The 24,776-nt window shown below is 34.7% G+C and overlaps 1 long non-coding RNA gene, 1 other non-coding gene and 1 pseudogene across 2 annotated transcripts; 2 read left to right on the top strand and 1 right to left on the bottom strand.

The window, feature by feature from the left end:
* Positions 1 to 6,943: 6,943 nt before the first annotated feature.
* On the bottom strand, positions 6,944 to 7,139 carry LOC143533976 (U1 spliceosomal RNA; annotated as a pseudogene).
* Positions 7,140 to 10,127: 2,988 nt separating this feature from the next.
* On the top strand, positions 10,128 to 11,151 carry LOC143533956 (uncharacterized). Its single transcript, XR_013135452.1, has 2 exons — positions 10,128 to 10,316; positions 10,944 to 11,151. It is a non-coding gene; the product is annotated as an uncharacterized LOC143533956 (long non-coding RNA).
* A 2,059-nt stretch (positions 11,152 to 13,210) lies between these two features.
* On the top strand, positions 13,211 to 13,371 carry LOC143533975 (U1 spliceosomal RNA). Its single transcript, XR_013135455.1, has one exon. It is a non-coding gene; the product is annotated as a U1 spliceosomal RNA (small nuclear RNA).
* Positions 13,372 to 24,776: the final 11,405 nt, after the last annotated feature.

The raw sequence follows: 24,776 nt of genomic DNA, 5'->3' as shown, positions 1-24,776 counted from the left end.
GCGCCATGTTCATGTGCGCGCGGAGCTGTGAGCCTCCTGCATGAGTATCTCGCGTCTTCCTCATGCTGTGCACTTCTTCATCACTAAAATCAGCGTGTTCAGTGTGAACAGAGTGACCATCTTCCGGCGCGCGCCTTTTTTGTTGTTCCTTGAATGGTTTGCTTATCAAACGCGAGCCTTTGTGTTAGGTCGACTAACTTTTTGTGTTTGACCAGCTCATTGTATTTGTCCATTAAACGCCGTTGTTCGTTTATGAGCCATTCTTTAGGGTCATTTGTTTCATCTTCTGGACCCATTGGTCCTTTTTGTTTCGCGCCGGTCAAATTTTGGAACGTGAGATCGTCTGGAGGAGTTTCAGTCTGGCTATGAGGAGTTGTGATGAAGGGATGGTTACTGGTGGTGCGCGCAGAATCACGCGGCATCCTCAGAAACTGCTGTCCCTCATTAACATCCTCACGCTCAATATCCTCCAGAACTTGATCGCTGTTTCGAACACCAGAAACCATGGTGAAGTTTTTCAGAGAGAACTGATGAGATTTTGTTGCCGTTGTAACAGGTGATGGCGCCAATGAAGAAACGTGGATCGGCTCACTGGTAGACGATCAACTTTTCTCGGGTATGAGTATGCTATTTCACCGATGGTTCTCCGGAGTATGAGTTCTTCCACCTACAAAAAGAGCAGCACCGTGAACTTACCCCACAGAAAGGGACAGAGGGGTCCTCTTTGGGGTAACCCTCCGGTGTGAGAATAAGAGATTGTAGGAGAAGATAATAATAATCTGAGAGTGAGTAAGGAATTGGAATGTATTTTCTTGCTTACCTCCCCTTGTGGAGGTGGTGTGGTATTTATAGTGTTAGGGTTTCCAATGATTGGGCTCAGATCCCATTAGGGCCTTTTTGGCCTCCTCCTATTGCTTTGCGCCACGTGTCCTTAGGACACCTGGTGCTTTTTCATTGATTATTCTCTGACCCAGGCATTTTACCTGACCCATGTGCAATCACGTGGTAGCACATGGGTTTTGCTGAGTTGTCCACCTTTCATTGGCAGCTGTCAACATCAGCATATTCTTATTCCTTAAAGGATACCTTCTGGAAGGTTGTCTGACGAGCACAATCAAGGTTGTCCTTATCCTGATTTGGATAAGGACGAGGTTGATTATGTGCACGTGTGATATGCGCCTATCCTGAGGATGCGCGAAGTCTTCTCTTTATTCTCACGCGCAGATGTTTCATGCGCAGATGTGATATGCGCAAGCATATGTAATATGCGCCACGCGCAGATGTGATATGCGTGAGCATATATGATGCGTGAGCATGCGATATGCGCCACGCGCAGATGTGATTTGCGTGAGCATATATGGTGCGCGAGCATGTGATACGCGTGAGCATATGTGATGCGTGAGCATATATGATATGCGTGAGCATATGTGATGCGTGAGCATATGTGATATGCGCCGTGCGCATAGGTTTTGGCTTTGTGCCTTCATGATATCTTGATTTCAAGCCTCTTGTCTATATCTTGTGGGTTGACCCGCCCCGCTCGATGTTAAGGCGGGTACATACCTCTTCAGTGGTTAACTTTTTATCAATTCAAGGAATGGTCAGATTTCATAGTCTCTTCTTGTGCAGCGATTTGGTTATTCAAGGAATGCACTCCAGGTGTTTGATGAAATGCCTGATAGTATTGAAACTAAAACTATCAGTGCAATTCATGAAACCATAGATGATAAGGTTATGGAAATCCAAACTGACTCCATAGTTGATGTTCATGAGTCACTAACGGATGCTCAAATGGATATATTAGATTATAATTTTGTGCTTGCACGTGTTACCCCTGGTCTAAATTTAGTTTTGGCAAATGATTCTAAGAAGAATGATATGGGGATACCCACTTGTGATATTGACTCTTATGTGGATTCGGTAGTTATTCACACATTTGCATGGAAGCCGGGATTGACTGTAAATTGTGTTCAGGTTCATGACAGCTTTCGAGACATCGAGACCGAGTTCTTCACCACTGCGATCAATCGACAATTCCATGGGTCACAAGCTAGATCTTTGCAACCTAATATACACCTCAATGCTGTCTTTATAAATCTTATTATTGTAGGGAATAATCTATGGAATAAGCAGACTATGAAACAGCAGAAACATGGCAGAATGGTTTTGTTTATCAGTCCTAGCACTTGTGCAATTTCCGTGACTCCGCGACATATAATAGCAAGGAATGTCCTAGAGGAAAACGCAGACATAAAATTGGGATATGACAGTTCGCCTCACATTGGTCCTGCTTGGTTACCTCTTTTTGTCTTGGGTGTGATTCTACCTTGCCACGACTTTCACTTAAATATGCTTGAAACACGTTACAGGCTTATGGAAGTAAATCGACACTTGGTACCTGTTCTATTTGACTCTACAATTGAATATGTAGCTGATTATCTTCAGTCGCATGCTGCTGATCTCGTCAAGACTTCAACAACATTATCACCGATTTCAAATTTGGATTCACTTTTAGAGTTCCCTACTACGCCTATTAGTTTGATATTGAAACGAGGGAATCCACAACTTAACCGGTCCGATGCCGACAATTTCAAGCCTAACCCATGCATTTCAACAGACCCTATTCAGGTATCTTCCACCACAATCATTGTTACAGCTGTTTGCACAAAGCCTGGTCACATCACCATTGTAAATGGTAATTTTATTAATTTTCTAGTCAGCTATGGTTCGACTTTTAGGGCTAACTGGTTATGGAAGCACTTCCATTTTGATCCTGGTCCAACTTTTGTTCACACATCTTATTCTAATCGTATAACTGGCATGTATGGCCCCAATGCCACGAATTCGCTTCAGTCTCGTGGTTCGTTATTGAGGGGCATACAAGCAGCTTGACTCATATGATTGATGTTGTTATTGCTAACATGTCCAAGGAAGCTATTGGAAGCTTAACAGTTGAACCAATTACCAATAGACAGATGGCTCAATTTCAAGTCGAAATGCATCCAAATCCTGAATACAATAAGCAAGAATTGAATGATGCGCTACCAGTTATTAAAAAGAACCATGAAATAGTGTTTCATGCTGGAGACAATTGTTATGCCAACGGGTATTGTTCACAATGGGATCAGTTCACCACACAAGTTGAACCAATTACCTATTCATTAACTGATACGATAGCTAATGGTGAACTGCTTTTTTGTAGATCATTCTGTTCCAAAGAATAATCCTGGGAAATCAAATACTTTGCTGCAGCCTTCAAAACCCCAACTACTGGTACTGCCTAGATTTAAACACACAGTCCTCGGGAACAATTCACTACGTATTTTCAATTTTGTTTGGAAACCGGGTTGGCTATCTGGTTCAACTAGAAACATTCGAGCAGCTCCTAAAAGGCACATACTCTTCGTGAATGCCCGAATGGCCACGCCTCTTGTACTTACACGTGTTGGTTGTGAAGTATGTTATTGATTTTGTTCTTGCTACGCTGCTGACTTTGACCCATTTCTATTTTGTTGACTTTGTTGTCATGGGTGATCTGGTTCTAAATGAAGCTCATTTTATAGATTTTTCATCTACAAAAATGAATTTCGATGTCAATGAAGATGGGACCCATATTTCAACAAGAGATGATGCTGATGATGAACATAAATCATATTTGAAATGGAAGCAAAAATGGTACTTTTTAAATGATACAATTTTGGTAACACCAGCTATGCGGGAATTGAGACTGGTTATTCAAATTGATTGTGAGTGTATGGTTCACGCACGAACACCATTTGCAGCCATGTATGGACATAAGCCACTTGAACTTTTGGAAGCCTAACTGTTCGAACGGGCTAATGTTCTATTTCCGGCCTGAATGAGTGCCATGTAGGTGGCTACTTGGTCGAATCGTCTCATTTTTTTTTCTTTAAAACTTTACACCTTGAGGACAAGGTGAATTTGAAACGGGGGAGTAATGTTATGAACTGGATCCGAGCCCAAATTAGCCCAGTACAGGCAGCCCAACAAAGAAAAAGATCTAACAATATATCGAAGCAGATGAAAGTAGAAGAGAAGGGAACGGATATGAATGAATTATGTGAGGTTTCTTCTCCCATCTCCTCTGTAACTCCTCTGATTTCCCATCTCCTTTCTTAAGTGTTCATCTTGGTTGTAATCGTTTATGTCTTTTATTACTGTATTCTCATTTGTAACCTTACACTTAATCAGTAGAAACCAGCCGGTTAATTACATATTCGATTATCTTCTAGTTGTATAAAAATCATATCACAACAAAACCCTTCACTAATAATTGGATAGGTGATAGCTAATGAAGAAGGAGATGTTTATGTGATAGTCGGGCGGTTTTAGCTCAATAAACACTCAGTCACTCGTGCTTTTGGTGTTGGCTTCCTCAAACAGGTATTTGACTAAATGACCAATCACCAATAGTCAATAAACAATGCTCAACTCAATCTAGACCTAGAGACAGATTCTTAATATTATCTTCAGACGGGCTTTATCAATATTTCACCAACGAGGAGGCTGTTTATGAAGTCGAGCTCTTTATTCAGTGGTCTAGAAGGAGATCCAGCTCAACATTTAATCCAAGATGTTTTATTTAGTGCAACCAAGAAAGCCGGTAATTATTAATCCTTACCTAATGTTTGGGCTAACCGAGTGATGTGCGAAAATATATATATAATAATCATGAATCGCAACTAAGTTTTAAAAACCAAACAATTTATCCTAGTTCACACAAACGGCAAGTGTACCGGTCGCGTGTAGCAAAGATCAGGAAAGTCCGGATATCGAACTCGAAGACACGTGAGAACGGCTCAGATTATAAACCCTAATCCAAGTCCTACCTAATAATATTTAATTGATTTTAATTTACTTTATTTTAATTAATTTAACTAACTTACTTAACTTAACGAAACTAATAAGAAAACTTAACGAGACTTAACGACACTAACAGAGCTCTCAAATATGATGAAGGGAAACCACTTAGGTAAGGTATCTTAACAACTATCAACGACGCTCGGGTGACAACGAACATATAAAACCGGGTTCTAAAGATTATCTAACTAGACAATTATAAGGGAAAATAGGTCCCCGCGGTCAGTTTTACTAAAGACTCCTAGAAACGTCTAGAAAGAATGATAAAGTACGGTTGATTTCTAAGTACCCAAATGATTTATTACTTGGTCCGTATCAAAATCACAAATTCCTCTAAAGCTCATAAACCTAACAAACCTAGGGAATAAGGGGTAATTCAATATTAAAGATTAAATAACTTGACTTACAAAATAACCTAATCAACGGCTAGGAAACCGAACGAGGTCTCGCAACGGCTAACTAAATCGACTAGACCAAAGAGATAAACCAACTCTTAATGTCTTGGTCCGACTAAAAGGAGATGAACTATTGAGATAAACAACTCTAACCAATCAAACCCTATGGTGACGTCTACCACAAACAACCAAAAACACCAAGTAATTAGTCTAACATGCAATCCTAAACCAAACACGAAACTAATTCATGTAAAAATAAAATCACACGGGGTTTAATTAATATAACATTGAAAACAAACTCATTAGCAATCATAGAATAAAACCATAATAATATGAACTTGACAATAGAAAATCAATTATATGTTCGTTAATCAACACAAAACAATCGTCAACACATCGTCAATCAACCAAACCTAGGTAGTTCTAATAGATTTAGCTACTCATAATAATCATAATAATAGACAAGTCAAAATATATAGTAGTCAAACTCATGATAACAATAACTGAAAATAAATAACAATTGAGTTTTAAAATAAAAGGCGAACAGTGAACTAACCAAAAAGAAAATATTCCTCTTCCTGTTACTGGTTTAGCCTTCTTTTTTCTCGATTATGCTGCTGTGCTCCAAAAAATCCACGGCAGTAGGGTTTTTTCACTAAAAATAATAATATTGCCTCATATCCAAAAATTCACCGCCAACACCATTGACCTAACAATCTCAAGGCCCAATAATATTTACGTAATGGGTTGTCGGTGTATTAATTTCTCAACACCACATTTGTTTCTTTGTTGTGGGCCCTTTTTATTTAAGTCTTCACGTTGATTTTTTTTAACTCATGTAGCTCTTCTTCTTTCATGAGCTTTTCTTATATTTTTTATCAACAATAAGGTGGCATGCATTTTGACTTAAGCTCCAATAGAATTGCATTTTGAGTTTTATTCATGTGGCCTACATCACACATTATTGAACATTAATTGTCATTTAAATCAAATTAATGCATTTAAATGTTAAGATAAATTATATAAATCCTCAAGTTCAAAAACTAGCTCAAAACGTATCAACAAATATAGGAAATATAATGTAAAAATATGTATAATTTAGACCACATTACCGAGAGACATTCTGTACCATGAAAATTGGGTATTTGAGAAGCTATAATTCCAAAGACAAGCATAAAAAAAATTCTATCTCATATTCATAAGCTGCTCCGTGTCCACGTTTGTGGTAACAATTTGATTGTAATAACGAAAAAGCACACATAATGCTGCTAGCAGAAGTGATTGTCTAAACAACTCCCAGTTTGAACAAATTGAAATACACCAACAATGCACAAACCAGTGCGCACTCGAATCCCCTGCAGTAACATTATCAGAGAATTGTGAAAACAGATAAAAACATCCACAAATTTAAACAATACCAATTCTGTCACCTATGGGTTACGATTGTATCATGTCTTTTTCATTATGTCGAAAATCTATTTTACAGTAAGGACGTCAATGACTTGCAAGAATATTATGTACAGCTTCCAAATAGAAATGGCTGTTATCATATGGGAGACAGATAAACTGAGGAACGAAATTTATGATCTAGGCTTACTTTGTTATAATAGGAGACAAATAAGCAAATTACCAACAAGCATCAAAAGCAAGTTTAGACCAAAAAATTGGTAGAGGCCGCACGAACGCAGGCCTCCACTGACACAAATTATGACGTAGGCTCGACCCCTCCACTGACACAAATTATGACGTAGGCTTGACCACTTGAGCCGACCTTAGGCAGGCACCCCTCCAGAGTACAATGGAGATCACCAACCTAGGCCATGGACCTTCTTGATCATCTATTGACTCCGTCAAGGTAAGTGAATATTCCACGGTCCTCTGTTGGTTTTTATACACCTACTCTCCTTGAACTGTTTCCACACTCAGCAATGTGGGATAAAGAAATCTACAATAATATTAGAAATCTGTTTAATATCTTCTTTGCTTATATGCAAGTAATTAGCAAACTAAACACGACCTATACATTATTCGTGTAAAATAATCAACCCTAACCAGTAACCTGTTCAGTGCTCACTAGAAATCAAGTAATCCCAAGATGAACGATTTTTCTAAACGTGTCAAGCGAGTGAACGGGTAAAAATCAATTCATAAACGTGTTAATTAGGTTGGCGAGTTATAATGAAAATGTGTTAAACTGGTTATAAATGGGTTAGTGGGTCGAACTGTATAGCTAAATATGTTAATGAGTCGACCTGTTTTCTGTTTAGCCAAACGGGTTAAACAGGTCAACCAGAACAGGACTCGCTTTTATACAGGTTAGATGCGCCAAACGAAAAAAAGATTATAAAATAAGTCAATCATGATATTGAGTGAACAATGAAATAAGTGAAGTTTCAGGCTACAATTATTTAATAAAAGGACTACAAATACAAATCTATAATAAGCCACAACGATATATGAAAAAGAAAAAAAGTAAATATGTGTTTAGCTGTGATAAGTTCTTCTAGTGAACCAAAGGATCCAACAGCTAAGTAAGACTGAATGATTACTAATCGCATAAGAACCGACTGCATCTTTCAATGCAGCGTAAAAGAAAATACAGTCATCTTTGAGCAGTGTTGGTTATTATTAACAAGCATAAGACTTAGATTTCTTAGGCAACGACCTGGTCAATCAACATTCTCTCATCACAATAGTTTTACATGTTTTAAATGGTTTGCTGGTACTTCCAAGGTTTGCGGTATCATGTATGCTTTGTTTCTTTTTTGCTACATAAACTCCATACTTTTCTACATTCATATTATTATTATTATTCAATGTTTTTGTTTCACTAACACTCCTGTCTTTAACTTCTATGTAAACCCCGATTTTGTCTCAGCCTTTAAGCGGATAATCTGGTGGTATATGCCTCACCCATGGCCCGGCTTCAAAGGAGCTACCCCAAAGAGAGTAAGTCAATTCATCATCATTTGTTATGTTAGTGATATGCATCTGAAATCGCCTTGAAAGGTCACTAAGTTTGCCGAATGGGTAATCAACCCAAACCGTCACTTCTAGTTGATCATGTTTGAAATCTACCGGCACAATGAAAGAGAAGGAAGAGCTACCCGTATTTTGATATTCAAACCAATTAGGAATCCCCATCCTCAAAAAGTAAATTGCACAATTGTGCCCAAGACCAGAATGTCCCTAGTCAACAGAAAATCAGTCATTAACTTGTTATAGACAAGATATTTGATGTTGATAGGGGTGTGCACTAAACTGGAAAAAAACAACAATCCCAATCAAAAATCGACGGTTTTATTTTATGTTTTCGAAACAAACGAATTTTTGGACCGGTTTTGGTTTTGCATGTAATTAAAACCGAACCAAACCGAATTTTATGGAATTTTATTTCTTATTTTGAAAGTTAAATAATTTATAGAACTTAATATATGATGTAACTCAAATGCCTGATGATCATTAATTAACATAATAATTTAGGCACAGAACTAAGGCTAAATTTCATTATATTGGGACACTTTTTTGGCCCTAAATTTATAGCCTTCCTAGAAAAATACTTGTTTTTTAGAATAACCCTCATCCTCTCTCTCTCTCTCTCTCTCTCTATATATATATATATATATAGGGTTAGGCTCAAATAAGAAGTTTGATTTTCCTAGGAAGACTAGGAAGTGGGGATTTTAGTCCTAATATTAAATATCCACTTACTTTAATTTCAAAAACCAACTTACATTAATCTCAAAAACATACTTAAATCTTCACTCATCTCCTACAACCACCACCACTCACTGCCCATCTCCACCACAACTGTCAGCCATCGCCACCACCTCGTTGGGAAAGTCTCTGAAAATTTCACTGGAAAAGTCGTCAGAAAGTCACCGGTAAACAATCCCCGGGAAATTTTGCCGAAAAATTCAACGAAAATTCACCGAAATATAGCCACCGGAAAAAATACAACGTAAAAAACACATTGGAAAAAACATTATGGAAAAAACAACAATGACAAAAACACAACAAAAACCATAATTATATAACACAATGTGAAAAACGTGGAAAACACTATAGAAAACAAGATGAAAAACACAAATGTGTAATGAGTTAGGGACGTGCAACACAAATGGTACTCACATAAAAAATAAAAAAACACTCATTATTATGTTGAATTTGTTTTTTTCCAAAAAATTTTCAAAAAGATGTCGTATAAAAAGGTTATGGGCACTTTAAAATGATGGGAGAATTGACAATTGACTTGCATGTGGTGAGAGAAAGTCAACAAATGTGTTATCTCCATTATGTCCTTCTCGTTATCTGTAACACGTGATTTCACCCATAAACTAAACTATCCATGTCCAAAATCAATGGACTAGATTACTTCTTATCATTCATACAAAAACCATACTTCCTGTTATAATCTATCTCTATATATATAATAAAAGAACATATATAAAATTAGCATTAATAAAACACAGTTTTTTATTACAGTCTCGAAAAGATGGATTAAAACTCCATGGATCGATGGAGGTTGAATGACAATGTGAAAATAAAAATGTTATTCATTCATAATTTTATCTTGTATTTATCATCTTAGAATTTTAGCATATTCATCTCCTACACTCAAAAGTGTGTATAAGTTGATTTAATAAAAAACGTATATCTGATTCATTAAAGATATAAATATTTTTTTTATTATTTTGACATAAATATCCGCATATTTTTAATCCATATAATTATGTTATCCAGATTATTTAGAAACATGTCCGTGTTTGCTTAGAAACTTAACCGCACCATAATGTTATTATTATAAATATGTATACTTTGAAATCGCCTCCATCTACAAAAGTCACCATGATGAAAGCATCAAGACTTGCAGTGTTTTCCACAACTGTTTTTTATTTCTGCTGCGGTGGATTTGGCTATGCAGCCTTTGGGAACTCGACTCCTGGGAATATTTTGACCGGCTTTGGCTTTTATGAACCATACATCCTCATTGATTTTGCTAATGCGTGTGTTTTTCTGCACTTAATTGGCGGATATCAGGTAAAACCTTAAACTTCTTCCTTCATCAATAATCTAAAAAGTGTAATTTCGACAATGGGTCAACGGTAATTTTGGTATGCGTTTTAACAGGTTAAACCTTGCTTCTTGTTTTTACATCTTTTGTATTTATTTTTTCAAATCCAAATTTTAAGTTGTGTTAATTTCTTTATAGATATACCTTAGTCTCCTAGTTTAGTTATCTATTATTTTATTTAAACTTACTATTAATCAACTTAATTTTCTTTTAGTTAAATTCTTTTATTTTTATTTTCTGTATTGTTTATGCGGATTACGACAGATTCCCGCTATTAATAATATAATGATTTTATAAGCGTTCGGAATTTGAAGTTAGTTCATAATTTGTACGCATATAAATATTATTATTATCTAAGTTTTTACAGTGTCATGTTAATAAACACTACTTACATAATTTTTAAAATGACATGCTTTTACAAAACAGACAAGTATGAAAGCAAATTAAAAAGTTGTTTATAAATCCACAAAGTTAACTTATATGCATAGCTGAACTCAGGGAACCGCATGTTAGAATCTTGATTTTGAATAATGTAAGATTTTGAGTCTGAAAAATATGAAATTCAAGTTTATACATACCCATTTTGCTGTCAGATATTCACTCAGACGTTATACGCACTTGTGGAAAGATCTTACGCTGAAAGGTACCCCGAAAGTGAATTCATAAAAGATTTTCACATATGGGAGATTAGGATGAATCCTATGCGGTTGTGTTTTAGAACATTGTATGTTGTTTTAACAACATCGTTAGGGATGCTATTTCCTTACTTCAATGAAGTTGTGGCATTTGCTGGTTCAGTGACCTTCTGGCCGTTGGTTGTCTACTTCCCGGTTGAGATGTACTTTGTGCAAAAAAAGGTTGTACCATGGAGTATTAAGTGGTGTTTTCTTCGTGTCTTCACCATTGTTTGCTTTTTTGTAGCTACATTTGCCTTTGTTGGTTCTGTACAAGGAATAATTGCCAAAAGATTTGGCTAGAAAAACAAACTACAGGGCTCACTAGATATACATAACACAATGTAATTAATATTCATTTATAGTGAAACAAGAATGTTTGGATTTATGTTTTGGAATTAATCTTTATTGCCACTTATTCATAATGGTCTTCTTGTAAAATTTTGGTTGTTTATTTGTTTCACACCAACCAAAAGAAAGTATAATAAATACAAGTTTAATAATCATTTTGATAAATGGTATGCATATATATTTCTTCGCTTTTTTTCCTGTAATTTTATCTGTTAAAGTTTTTATCGTTATCCGTGACTCACCAGGAGAATAATTCATTTGTAGATTTGCAGTCAAAGTGAGATAATCTAAAAGTCGAAAATGATTTGGCCAAGACCTACTGCCAGCCTACGAAAACAAATTTCTTAAATAAATCTTGAGGACCATGTTATATTACGAGTCTTTCTGTTGGAAAGTTATAAGTTAATTTAGAAAACGAAGCATGATGTGACCATACTTTATAGGCCCGTTTAGGATCATAGATTGAATCTAAAATATATGACTCTTTCGGTTTTGAGTTCGATGAATTCAGTTGAACACAGTATATATATCTACATGCTCAAATTACAGTGGTGTTTGTTTAGCGGATGAGGCCACGTTTATAAAAATGATAGATACTGTGAATCAACATGTAGGACAAAACAAAAACTTCCATTAATTTTTCATACTCGTCTTCATGAATGTCATGCAGGTCTTCATGAATCAACACCATGGTTTTATAAACGGGTTTTTATAAATTATATCTCCTGTTACTAACAACATTTCAAGTTAAATTCTTTCAGACTATGTTTTAGAACCATATACGCTGTGTCTACAACTGGAGTTGCTATGTTGTTTCCATATTTCAAGTAAGTCATATACTTTTCAGTGTAGATGTACTTTGTACAAAGAAAGATTGTACCCTAGTTTTGGTTGTTTTCTTGTATCAGTTATGGGATTCATTGGATCACTAGAAGGACTCGTAACGGCTATATTGAGCTATATATAAAGGAATTATAATCGGTCTATGACACGTCTCCAAATGTTTATCTCTGTTTTATATTTATCTCCTTTTATAATCATGATCTAATGTTTAGTTTGATAGGAATTTGGAGATCATCGATGTGTGTGTGTGTATATATATATAAAAATGAAATCAGTAGTTGCTTCTGATATCAAAACTTTCAATATATATGTTTGCTTATCTTCTTCATAGGTAATATGCCATCATTGCAGCATTCAACTTCATGGGCATTCTATTGATATTCTTGGGTTATTACATTTTTTATACATATTTTCAACTATTATTCTTTTGACGTTACATTTGTGTTTAGCGCGGTGACAATTTCCGGACACAACACAAAAATAATAAGACTTTGGGTTGACATATCTAAATATTTAAAAAAAAACACATCATGTTCATGTTGACTTGTTTAACCTGTTTAGTTAAAAATGCCAACCCACTAACCCATTTATGATCCATTTAGCCCATCTTTTTACAGCTCATCAACCCAATAAACACGTTTACACTTTACTATTACTCACAAACCCTTTGACACGTTTACATAAACGTGTTAATTTTGTCGTGTTTGAATCTTTTATTCTAGTATTGATTTTTGTTACAAGTGAAATTTTGGACGTGTTTGGTTTGAACATCTCAAACTATCAGCCCGCAGCCGAGACGATGGACATCTCCTGTGTTTAGTTTGCTAAATTTGAATAAGTGTGAAAAACTTTAAAAATCATTTGCATATATATAATTAATTGAAGGGAGGTATTAGTATTAAGTAATTGAAGTTCCCTATCCCACATCGGCTGGATGGAAAAACAGGTGAGGAAAGTGAGTGTAGAAAATGTGAATAAGGGCTATTGAATAGTCACTTACCTGGACGGGGTCAATGGATGATCAAGAAGGTCTATGGCCTAGGTTGGTGACCTCCATTGCACTCCGGAGGGGTGCCCGCCTAAGGTCGGCCCAAGTGGTCGAGCCTACATCATAATTTGTGGCAGCAGAGGCCTGCGCTCGCGCGGCCTCTACCAATTCTATAGTTGAAACTTTTGTTCTTTGAATAGTTCTTGGTTTATTTTCCTCTGGGTTGCGTCTGCTAGGAATAAAATAATAGGTTTAAGGATGTGTTTCAGTGGTTTGTTTCGGGTAACTGAGAGTTTTGGTAATAGTTCCGTTACCCAAGGTGCGCGTTTCCCTTCATGAAGATTGTCATTTTTCAGTTCACCTTGTAACGTCATTTTTAGACGACGCCTACAAGGTGTTTGTGAAAATGCCATGGTAAAATTTCAATATTGATGATTGGGAATTGCTTATACAATGATTTTCGACATTATTTGTTGGTGGTAGAGCAATTGAACAGTCAAATTGTTACAAAGCAGTTTGCGAATCTAGAATAAAATTTGTATGCTTCTCGAATACCCAATTTCCATAGTACCAAATGGCTACAGGTTATTGCTGCAGTTATGTCATTTAAGCACTCTCATTCGCATTCATTGAAATGTCACCGAGTTTCAATAATTATTACCAATGTTTTCAAACTCGGCCCGGACGTCGACTCGGACTTCTTACCGGGTCAAAGGTCGGACCGACCCAGGAGGGCAGACCGGTGTTTGACCCGGATGATGTCATAAATAATTTATATATATATATATAAATTAATAATAACCAAAAATAATAATACTTGCAAATTTTAATGTTTATTTGTGTTTTATACATTGCTTTTTGAATATATATGGTTTATGTTTTATCAATAAAAACATCAATGAAGATTGGTTGGTTGATTCACAGACAATTGTTAAAGCTTCTATCTTGGAAATTACCCAATTTCGAATCCCGGCATGCATGTTTCACTTTGGATTTAATGAAAAAGTGGGTTTTACCAGCTAACCCGCCGGGTCACCGGGTCCGAGCCGACCGCCACCCGCAAAACCTGGCCGGTTTTTAGAAAACAGACCAAATACCATGACCCGGCCGGGTTTCAAAACATTGATTATTACAACAAATAGAGAAGGAAATGAAGGTTTCTAGTGCCTAATTAAGTGAAGATGTGTAGTGTTTTATTATTCAAACACATGGGTCAAAACTATTTCTACTCTTTTATTTATGATAGGAAATTGGTAAATGACTAGAATACCCTCACATGTTTTGCATATAGCATGAGTTAACCTAAAAACACAAATAAAGTTAGTGATAAAGGATGTAAATTGAAATAAAAAGGAAAAATATAAGATGTGCGGTGTGATTTTTAGACGTAATGAAAAATGAAAATAGAGAAACGCAAATAATGTTCCTTTTTTATAGATTTTTTTTATACTTAGAAGAATTAGAACGCTAAAAACACAAATAGAGTTAGTGATAAAGGATGTAAATTGAAATAAAAATATAAGTGTTTTGATTTCCATAAATCTCAACATAGGAAAGGCCAAAGACATGTAAACACTAAATAGGCTTGACATTTTCCACTCAAAGAATTATTATTATTATTTTTTTAACTGATATTATTGTTATTGTAAAGTTGACATGCTACATTCTTTTTACTTGTTAAAATGACATTTGAGTTTATATACATATTCTTCTAAAACTAGAAAGTCATAGGAATAGTATCAAACGAATTTCGATTTAACTCAAACTATTAGTATTGGAATCATCTCGTCGAGCTCTACGATATTTGTTTTTAAGTTTTTCATTTTTTGATTTCTAGCTTGAAGATTTTAGAATTCGTTCAAATAATTATGTCTTTTTATTTATCATTTTTTTTGTGTGTGTGTGTGTGTTTATTTTCGTCACCATGACTTTTTTCTCTATACATTTTGTTACGTTCCTCTGCATTGTGTTATATTTTGCTGCGTGTCTCTACGATCCATTGTGTCTTTGTATCATTTCTAAATTTAGAAGAATGTATACGATAACCTAACCTCATAATTAGAGGATGCAATACGTTCTATAATTTTTGTACTTTTTAAAATATTTTAACTCATGTAATCCTTTTATATTTATTTATGTTAAAATTTACATAAATAATCATTGAAGATAAAATCAAAGTTAAAGTGAGTCACTTTTAAAGAAGTGGATCCGCATGTCCACATCGCTATTAGCTAGCGGGTATTCAACACGATAAAGATGTTCACTTTAATTAAAAATAAATAATTACCACTTTAATACTTGTCACAATATTAACAAGAAGAAGAATATTGTTTTAATTAAGTAGATAATGTTAGAATATACTTTTACTAATTTGTGTTTTTGCTAAATCACCCGCTTCCTGAAATGCAATATGTTCGTTTCATGGTTAAAAGTATAAAATTTTAAATATTTAATTTAGAAGATAAGAGTGTGTTACAGCACCTGTGACCGCTCCATGCTCTACCATAATTTCACGGAACACCGCTACATACCCACAGTGTGTGTGTGTGCGATGGAAGGTAATTCTAATTAATAATTCGATTTAGAACCAATAATTTAAAGCCGCTTACATTTCACATGATTACAATACATGCAAGTGGTATGAAATGTGAAAGCTCTAAATATGAAATGATTTAGAACCAATGATTTAAAGTCACGTCTCACATTTGACATTTCACATCACCCGTAACACATAACCGATATCTTTTTACATTCTTATTGATTTAGATATTTTAGTGTTTGTCGAAAACTTAATTCAAAAAGTATTTAATTAGGTCTATAGTGTGAACTAATCAACTAAACAGTAAACTGGAGAGGCCATTTATGAATCAAGTTGGAGAGTTGTGTTGAAAATAAATCACGTGATATGGCCTACCATTGAATCATTGATTATTCGTTTGACTTTGACCAGGTCAAAACCAAGACTTGCATAATGTGCTTTATTTAGTATTTACCGAAAATCTTAGTTTTCAACACCTAAAACATGTCAATATAGACATATTTGATCTTTTAGGTCATATATAATGGGTGATGAATGGATTTCGGTGACTTGGGGCGCAACTATTTCTCGCCTGATTCTCTTTTGATTTTATTATTATTATAATTGATTGTGATATATATATATATATATATATATATATATATATATTACACTTGATAAACTAATGTATAAATTAAATGAATAATTTAATACAAATACAAAAAAGTTAATTAAGTCTCTTTATGTTATGTAAAAAAATGTATTATAAATATAGTCGTTTCATATCATCAATATATTTGAATTTTAAATCGAGAATTGGTTGTTCTACCATCAGTATACAATAATGAAACAATGCCACTGAAAACAACATTTATAACAATGGGGCCTTTCGATGTGAAAGATGTAGCTAAAGTCTTTCACAAAAATGTTATACATTTTATACCCGACCATAGCAAAAAAAGACAATATATTTTTCTTTTTGAATAACTTTTATGTTGTCCTTATAAACACACTGTTGTTCATCTATTACAATAGTCTTAAAATAAATATAAAGAATAAAAAAATTGTCTATGATTTTTAAGACTAAATATTTGTAAAAAAAAATTAAAAAAATATTATAGTTTTCTTCGATACGAAGATGTCTCAAAAAATTGAATGTTTAAACATAAACTCTTTTATATATACATTTAAATTTTAAAAAAAGAATATATTTATGACATGCAATTATTATATTAATATTTTTTTATATTAAGTATGTTTATAATATAATTTATGTCATTAATAATTCAATCAATGAAGATTGACCGATTAATACGTTATGTTGAATTTATAATAAATACTATATCTATAAACAAGATTTTTTTTTCTTTTCCATCAATAGAAGAGAAGTGATTTTGGCGGGAATTTGATAGTGGGAATTAACCTCGGAATGCCATGCGTCCAAGATTATTTTCTTTTATTAGTATATGTAGACTGGACGCCACATGACGTAAATTGCCTCATTTTGTAGCCCCTCCACTACACATAGCCTTATACATTAACAAAATAAGATGGGCAAAACACAAATTTCACATTTGGTATATTGAGAGTATAAGAGCATTCACATTAAGTTCTTTACCATATATTCATATATATATGATAATTAAATTAAAAATACTACAGTTTATCTCTCATTTTAGAATAATACACTTTTATACTTTTATCATTATCATCTCTCTCTGTTTCACTTACAACCACTTTCGGAAAATACTAAAATTTTATGTGGTGTGAACAGTGAAACCTCAAATTTAACTTTCTCGTATAACATTTTCTCTTTCCTCTTACCCACAACCCCTTATAAGAGCATTCTCATTCAATCCATCAAATTTTGTGATGGATGTTTTTATAATTTAAAGAGTGGTTTAAGGTGTTGTGAGTGAAGGAGATAAAAAATTTAGTATTTTTTTTTTGTATATTTGAAAAGTTCTTGTAACACCCTATAAATATTTTAATATTTATTGAAAGTGATTGTGAGTGAAAAAAAGAGAAAATAATATTGAAGTGTAATTTTGGATTTGAAGATAGGGGGTTGAATGTGAATGCTCTAACCATACCATATGATTTACAAATTTCACTCACAAATTTTTAAGAAATAAATAGTTTAAAACACCATTTTATCTTAAGGTCATCACATTAGCATAACCTCACATTTTGGTTCAAACATATTTCATTGGTGAGTCAAATTTCATCAAGACTCGCATGGCAATTTTGTTATTTTCATTTGTATTTGACATTGTTGAACTTTAAAATGTTATACACATCTTATATGATGTTTTTTATACATTTTATGTCATAAACTCCTTAAATTTTTAAAAAATTTAGTTTTGGTGCTAGACTGCTAGTTTCACCATAAACCACAAAATCCAAACTGTGATCTTTCGAATTTAATATTGCCTTCGATTCAAGCAGCTTCTCCTCATATTGGGTATTGATTACAAGTTATCTTGCATCATACTAATTTAAAAAGATAAAAAAACAAAAAATTAAAGGCTTCTGTATTAGCTTCTTAGTTACCCTATAATTCAAAGTTTGATGGAAGATACCAAAGATTGTTGTTTGTGATTTCAGTCACTATGGAGGGTTGAGAAGATGACTTGAAAGTGATTTTGTATTTATCACTATTTTGAAACCTCCTTATCATAAGCATCACACACTCACATAGATGAAGTTTATGGTAATTTTTTTTATTTGGATGAAAACGCAAATTAACAAGAAACCATCTAAGCTTTAAGCTTTAACAGTTTAATGGGAATTTTACATAATTTTTTTTATTTGTTTTGTGATCATGCGGCGATTAAATATTTGTTCACAAAACCAATTGCTAAACCCCGTCTGATATGATGGATTTTACTTCTACAAGAATTTGACATCGAAATCAAGGACAAAGGGGTGCTAAAAATGTTGCAACCGATCATCTTGCCCGTTTGGAATGCCCAACTTCACATGAAATTATGGGGACCAAGGTGCTGTTTGTTTTTCCTCAAAAGCACTTCTGCACCTCTTCTGTCTGCGCCGCGCAGACGTTGGGCTCTGCAGTGTGTTTGTTTTTGCGAAGACGTTTCATTAAAAAACGTCTGCGCGTCCTCTTCTCCTAGAAGTGTTGCCCATGTCACTTCTCACCTCTTCTCATCTTCTTCTTCTTTTTTTCATTATCAACAACACCACATAACTCCACCCTCCTCCTTCTCCACCCCAACCCTAGCTACACCTCCTCCACGCCGGTGGCCTTCCTCCTCCACCGCCGCCTATCTCCGTCGCCGCCGTCAAGCCTCTCTCTCTCTCTTCACCGCCAAGCCTCCCTCTCTCTCTACACCGCCGCCTATCTCCGTCGCCGCCACCAAGCCTCGCTAAAAGTGAAGCCGATGCGTTGGCTATTGCGTCTGGGTATCCAGTTGTTGTTGATAGCAATTTGGAAGTGGAATCATGTTGACTCTTTTGCCGTCTTCTGTCCACGTTTCAATTTTTATGGCTGCTCCACTTTATTATTATTATTATTATTATTATTATTATTATTATTATTAGATTGTTAGTTTTACTATTATTATTATTAGATTGTTAGTTTTGTTAGATTGTTGTTATTAGTTTATAGAAATAGAAAGTTTAGGATTGATGAATATAGTTATTAGTTTGTAGAAAATTTAGAAAGTTTGAATTCAGTTTATTTTAACAGTTTGCAGATGTTGAAAAACAAACAGTCTTTTTGTTACAGATTGCAGAGGTTTGGTCCACCTCTTCTGCTACAGATGTCTGCAGATGTGGTCCGCAGACTGCAGACGTTTTACCTCTGAAAAAACAAACAACACCCAAGATAAATGACAACTTTTCCCATGAATTTCTTATGCATATCCAGAATCGTGAAGGAAAACATCATTGGTTCGCTGACATCGCAAACTACAAAGCTAGTGGAATCGTTCTCAAAGGAATGGCGTATCAACAAGGAAGAAATCTTTTCTGATATCAAATATTACTTTTCGGAAGATCCATACTTATTCCACATAGAAGCTGATAATATTATTCGAAGATGCATATATGGAGAAGAAGCACATAAGATACTGAAACAATGTCATGAAGGACCATCAGGAGGTCATCATGGAGCATCGGCAACCGCAAAGAAAGTATTGGACGCCGGCTTCTATTGGCCTACAATCTACCGAGAAGCAAACGAGATGGTTCGCTCGTGCGATGCATGCCAACGTGCTAGCAACATCTCTTCCCTATATGAAATGTTACAAAGGCCAATCCAGGTCTGCGGAATATTGACGGGTGGTCCATGGGACAACCCTTAAGTGGTTTAAGAACAATAATAATCATGTGTTTAATGGGTTTATCTTGTTGAATTAGTTGACTACGTTTACTCATATAATTTCAGGTAGGAAAAGATAGAGGATGTAATTACGAGAACGTGGGCGAAAACGGTGAAGAAAACGGACTTGGAACGAGAAAGTTATGACGAAAACAAGAAGGCCTTGTTAAAGGCCACCGTAGATTACGGTGAAGCCACCGTAGCTTACTGTGGGATCTGAAGAAAATGACACCGTATGGCAGTTTAAAGCCACCGTAGGATTTTTGGAAGCCACCGTAAGCTACCCACCGTATCTTACGGTGGGACTGACGCTGAAACTTGTAACAGCCTTATAAACTCGTTTTAGGGTTGGCTTTTGACATCCTTATCATATCTTTTCATCTAGAGATAACCCAAGGGCGATTTTTGGAGATCATTGATCAATTGTGAGTGCGGTAATCATTAGACGCTTGTTTTTAATTCGTATGACAATTGTAATTGAAAGAATGATAAACCGAATCATGCTCGGCTAAACTCTTTCGTGTTTTCCCTCAGATTGTAAGGTTTGCTATGTTTGTTTGGTTGATTGTTTAGACAATTTCTGAGATAATATTTGAACTTATTGGTTTCGTTATTATGGTGTTTGTGTATTGGTTGATAGATTGTTAGTTTATCAATTTTGTGTTCTAAACCGTCAGTTCTTGGTTTTGTAAGTAATCAAGATTAATCGGGAGGGATTTAAGGTTGGATAAGCTAATTGGTTTTTGAATAATTACCTTGCGTTATATAATCCAAGTACTTGATCTTCAATTATCGCAATCGTTTACATAAACACTGTCACACCCCGACCAAAGGCGGCGGAACATGCCGGGTTGCAACCGATTGCCCAAATACACAAGACACTATTTAAAGTGACAATATTTATTCAACTCATTTTAGTTCAATAAATCAATAAACAACACATCTCGTCCACACAAACAAGTTGAATACAAGTAGCAATTATATTGTTCGTTTTACTTATATCCTAATGGTCTTGGTAACGTTTTCATCAAGTCCTCGAGTCAACAAAAGTCAAACCTGTAACATTTCATAAAATAAAGTTTGTCAACACTAAGGTTGGTGAGCAATTCATAAGTTTGAGCATATAAGTATATAGTAATAAACAGCCACAAAACTTGTATACAAAACAATAAATAAAAGCTATAAACTTGGATAAAATAGTTATTGCTAAACAAGTTAGCGACACCCAACTATAAGGGGATGCCACATAGTTTAGGATTTTATAGTTATCGTTAATTGCATTACGCTAACGACACCTTGCCAAGAGGGGTTGCCAAATGGTCTAGGATTTATAGTTCCACCATCCAAAAGCTGTAAGCATAGTTATCGCTAACAAGTTAGCGACACCCAACTATAAGGGGATGCCAAATAGTTTAGGATTTTATAGTTATCGTTAATTGCATTACGTTAACGACACCTTTCCAAGAGGGGTTGCCAAATGGTCTAGGATTTATAGTTCCACCATCCAAAAGCGATAAACACATAAGCACATAATCATGTAAGCATAGAACACCAAATCAAGCATTTATTCAAGTAAAGTATATAATCATGTTTGTAGGTTTAAGATTCAAGTAAATAAAGCACTTAGTTTAATAAGTATGAATTGTCACCCCAAAACGAAAGATGGAAAAAGGGGTATGAAAGTACTCACCTTGATTGATGAACCGAGAACTAAATAGATAAATAAATGAAGCCCGAACGGAAAACGAAAGATCCGACTTGAAACGATAAACATCTTAGCTAAAATAAATAACGTAATATATATTAATGAACTTGAAACCATAATGAAATTATATTGGAAACATTGGACGAGAAGGTTCGGTTGTAAATTGGATTATCGGTTAATTTGTTAATGGTTAGGGACTCGTACTTAAATGACAATTAAAATAAAATAATATTATTTTATTGAGCTTTTAAATAATTAACCAATATTAAATATAAGCAAGACAGGTTTAAAACAAGGGTTCGTTTTTTATAAAAAGAAAGAATTGATAATAAAGTTTATAATAATATTATTAATGATAATAATAATTCTAAAAAGATATGATAGATAAATAATTATATGTATATATATATATATATATATATATATAAGATAAAGATGTTAATAATAATAACAATAATTATTTTTTGTAATACTAATATAGTATAATAATTATAACGATAATTATTATTAATAATACAAATAATGATAGTAAAGAATAAAATCTTGGTATTAATTTTAAGGTATTGTTGATAAAAATAGTAATAATAATAAGTAATGATATTGATAGTAAATAATGATACTATACTCGATGTCGGTTCGATTTCTAAACGAGTTTACAATATAACTATATTAATATTATTGCTAGTAATTAATGATAAAGTATGATTTTTAATAGATAATAATAATATGACCTTTAATAATATTAATAACAATTTTAATATTTATAATAATAATAATAATAAGTAATGTTAATAATAAATACCTATAATAGTAAACATATTAATACTAATAATAGTTTTTATCTAGTAATGTTAGTATAAATAGTAATACAATTTTGTTAAATATAAAAATTACACCGAAACCAGACTAGGATTAGACTCGAACCCGAGACCTCTAGTTTAATAATTAACGTACAAATCAACCGAACCAAAATAACGATTGTTAACTTAAACCCATAAGGAAAATTATATCCATTACCCTGCTGTTCATCTTTTACCCAAAATCAAACCAACTCGATACTCATCCGACTCGTTTCAAAGAATATAACCGATAACTAATCCGATTACTAACAATTTAAATTTGATAATTGATATAAGAAAACTAATAACACTAAAACCCGAAATTACTTTACCTATAAAACGTGTATATACTCGTGGCTCTACACCGGGAAGAACCCGAGTTAAACCCGCCGGAGACGAGGGCAGCGACAAGGGAGAGAGAAAGAGAAACGGAGGGAGAGAAACCGAGAGAGAGATCGACGCAAGAAAGAGAGAGGGAGAGAGCTGCGGCGGAGCGAACCACGGTGGTCGGAATTCCGGTCGCCGGTAAAACGTAAAAGAAGATAAACGAGGGGGGTTCTGCGGTGCTACCGGGTCAGGGGAAAAAGGGGTTTCCGGAAGTTCGGGGTCGCCGGAAACGGCTAGGGGGAGTGGTGGCGGCTGGGCATGTTTGTTAGGGTTAGGGTTTGGAGGCCGGTGGTGGTGCGTCGGGGTTCGCCGGAGGTGGCTGGGGGCGGCGGCGCCCGGAAATCGGCGCCGGAAAGGAGGTAGAAGATGAGGGGGGCAATGATGATAATAATGTTAGGGTTAGGTTAATCTTTTCTTTTTATATGCATCACATATTTCCAAAACTGGCCCCTCAAGTTTCAGTCGTTGTTTAACACAAGTTTAAAGGTTCTCAAGAGCTTATAACGAGTTTACGAAAATCAGTTTGAATCCCTTTTGTTCTTTAACGACACTATAATATGACAAAACTTCGATTTATTGGTGATCGAAATATATAATATAATATTGTATAAATAATAAATAAGGTTCTAAAAATGTTGAGTCGGGTTCCCGTAATAAAAGTTTACAAAACGAAAACGACTCGAGACCCGAATTTCACGGATGTCACAGTATCCCCAACTTTTTGGAAATTTTGTCCCGAAATTTAAATAAACTTAAAGAAAAGTAATTATTAACGAATGTTGTCTTTAGTAAGATAATTGCATGAATAAATTTTAAGCAAACGAATAACGTCAAATCCTTGCATGATTTGAAAAAACGCTACAAATGAGAAACACAATAAAGGCACTTATATATAGGATGTACCAGCGGTGTATCCACCATGCCCTTATCATGATTTCGCATTTTTATCGTTTTTCTGCAATCATCCTCGGGTCTGAGTTATCTCACACAACCGCACTTGCTATGGCTTCCATACGGGGATTTCAATAATTAAGTGTGCACCCATAATTATTTCGATCGTCGTATGGTCCACATGGTTCGTCTCATTGTGTGGTTTAAAAGACATATTTCTTTATTTTATTTTATTTTTTTTGAAATCTTAAACCTTTGAAACGTACATAAATCTGTTAAATTTTAATAATGAGAGCTTCTAGTGTATGCATACTAGAAGCTCTAACAGGTCATCATCGCTAGTTATTGATCCCGAGATTAACAGAACATTTCGAAGAAACCGAGTCATACTTAGGGAGAATAAGCTTCTTGGTTCTCCAACCGCATCAAACAATATGGATTCACAGTTTCCACTTCGGGTCAAACAATCCCGACTACACCTCCACCAAATCCACCTCCACCGATTACTACTAATATACCTACAACATCAAGTGAACTCCAACCACCACCCACAACCGAACCCATAGCTGCTCAATACACCTACTCAACATCATCCACATTGCCACCTATTACCAACCTTTTTCCTAACTTTGGTGCGTCATCATTATCTCAACAATATCAACCACCACCCTTTCAACAATCACAATCAAACTACCAATACCAACCCCAACCGTTTATGCAACATTCAAGATCACAAGGTGATGGATATGGATATGGGTTTGACAATGAATTCGAGGGGTATGAAGTGGAAGGTTACTACACCGGAGGTGATGGAAGCCAAAGGGTAAATCCGGGAAATTTGGCCTAGTCAATGGCAACATCCGAAATCGGTGTAAGGGTTTAATAGAC

The sequence above is a fragment of the Bidens hawaiensis genome, unplaced genomic scaffold (genome assembly GCF_021521415.1).
Source record: "Bidens hawaiensis isolate Kalapana, Puna unplaced genomic scaffold, B.hawaiensis_p1.1 tig00009959_1, whole genome shotgun sequence".
In the NCBI taxonomy this organism is placed as follows: domain Eukaryota; kingdom Viridiplantae; phylum Streptophyta; class Magnoliopsida; order Asterales; family Asteraceae; genus Bidens; species Bidens hawaiensis.
This window is presented reverse-complemented; position numbering and strand designations above follow the sequence as displayed.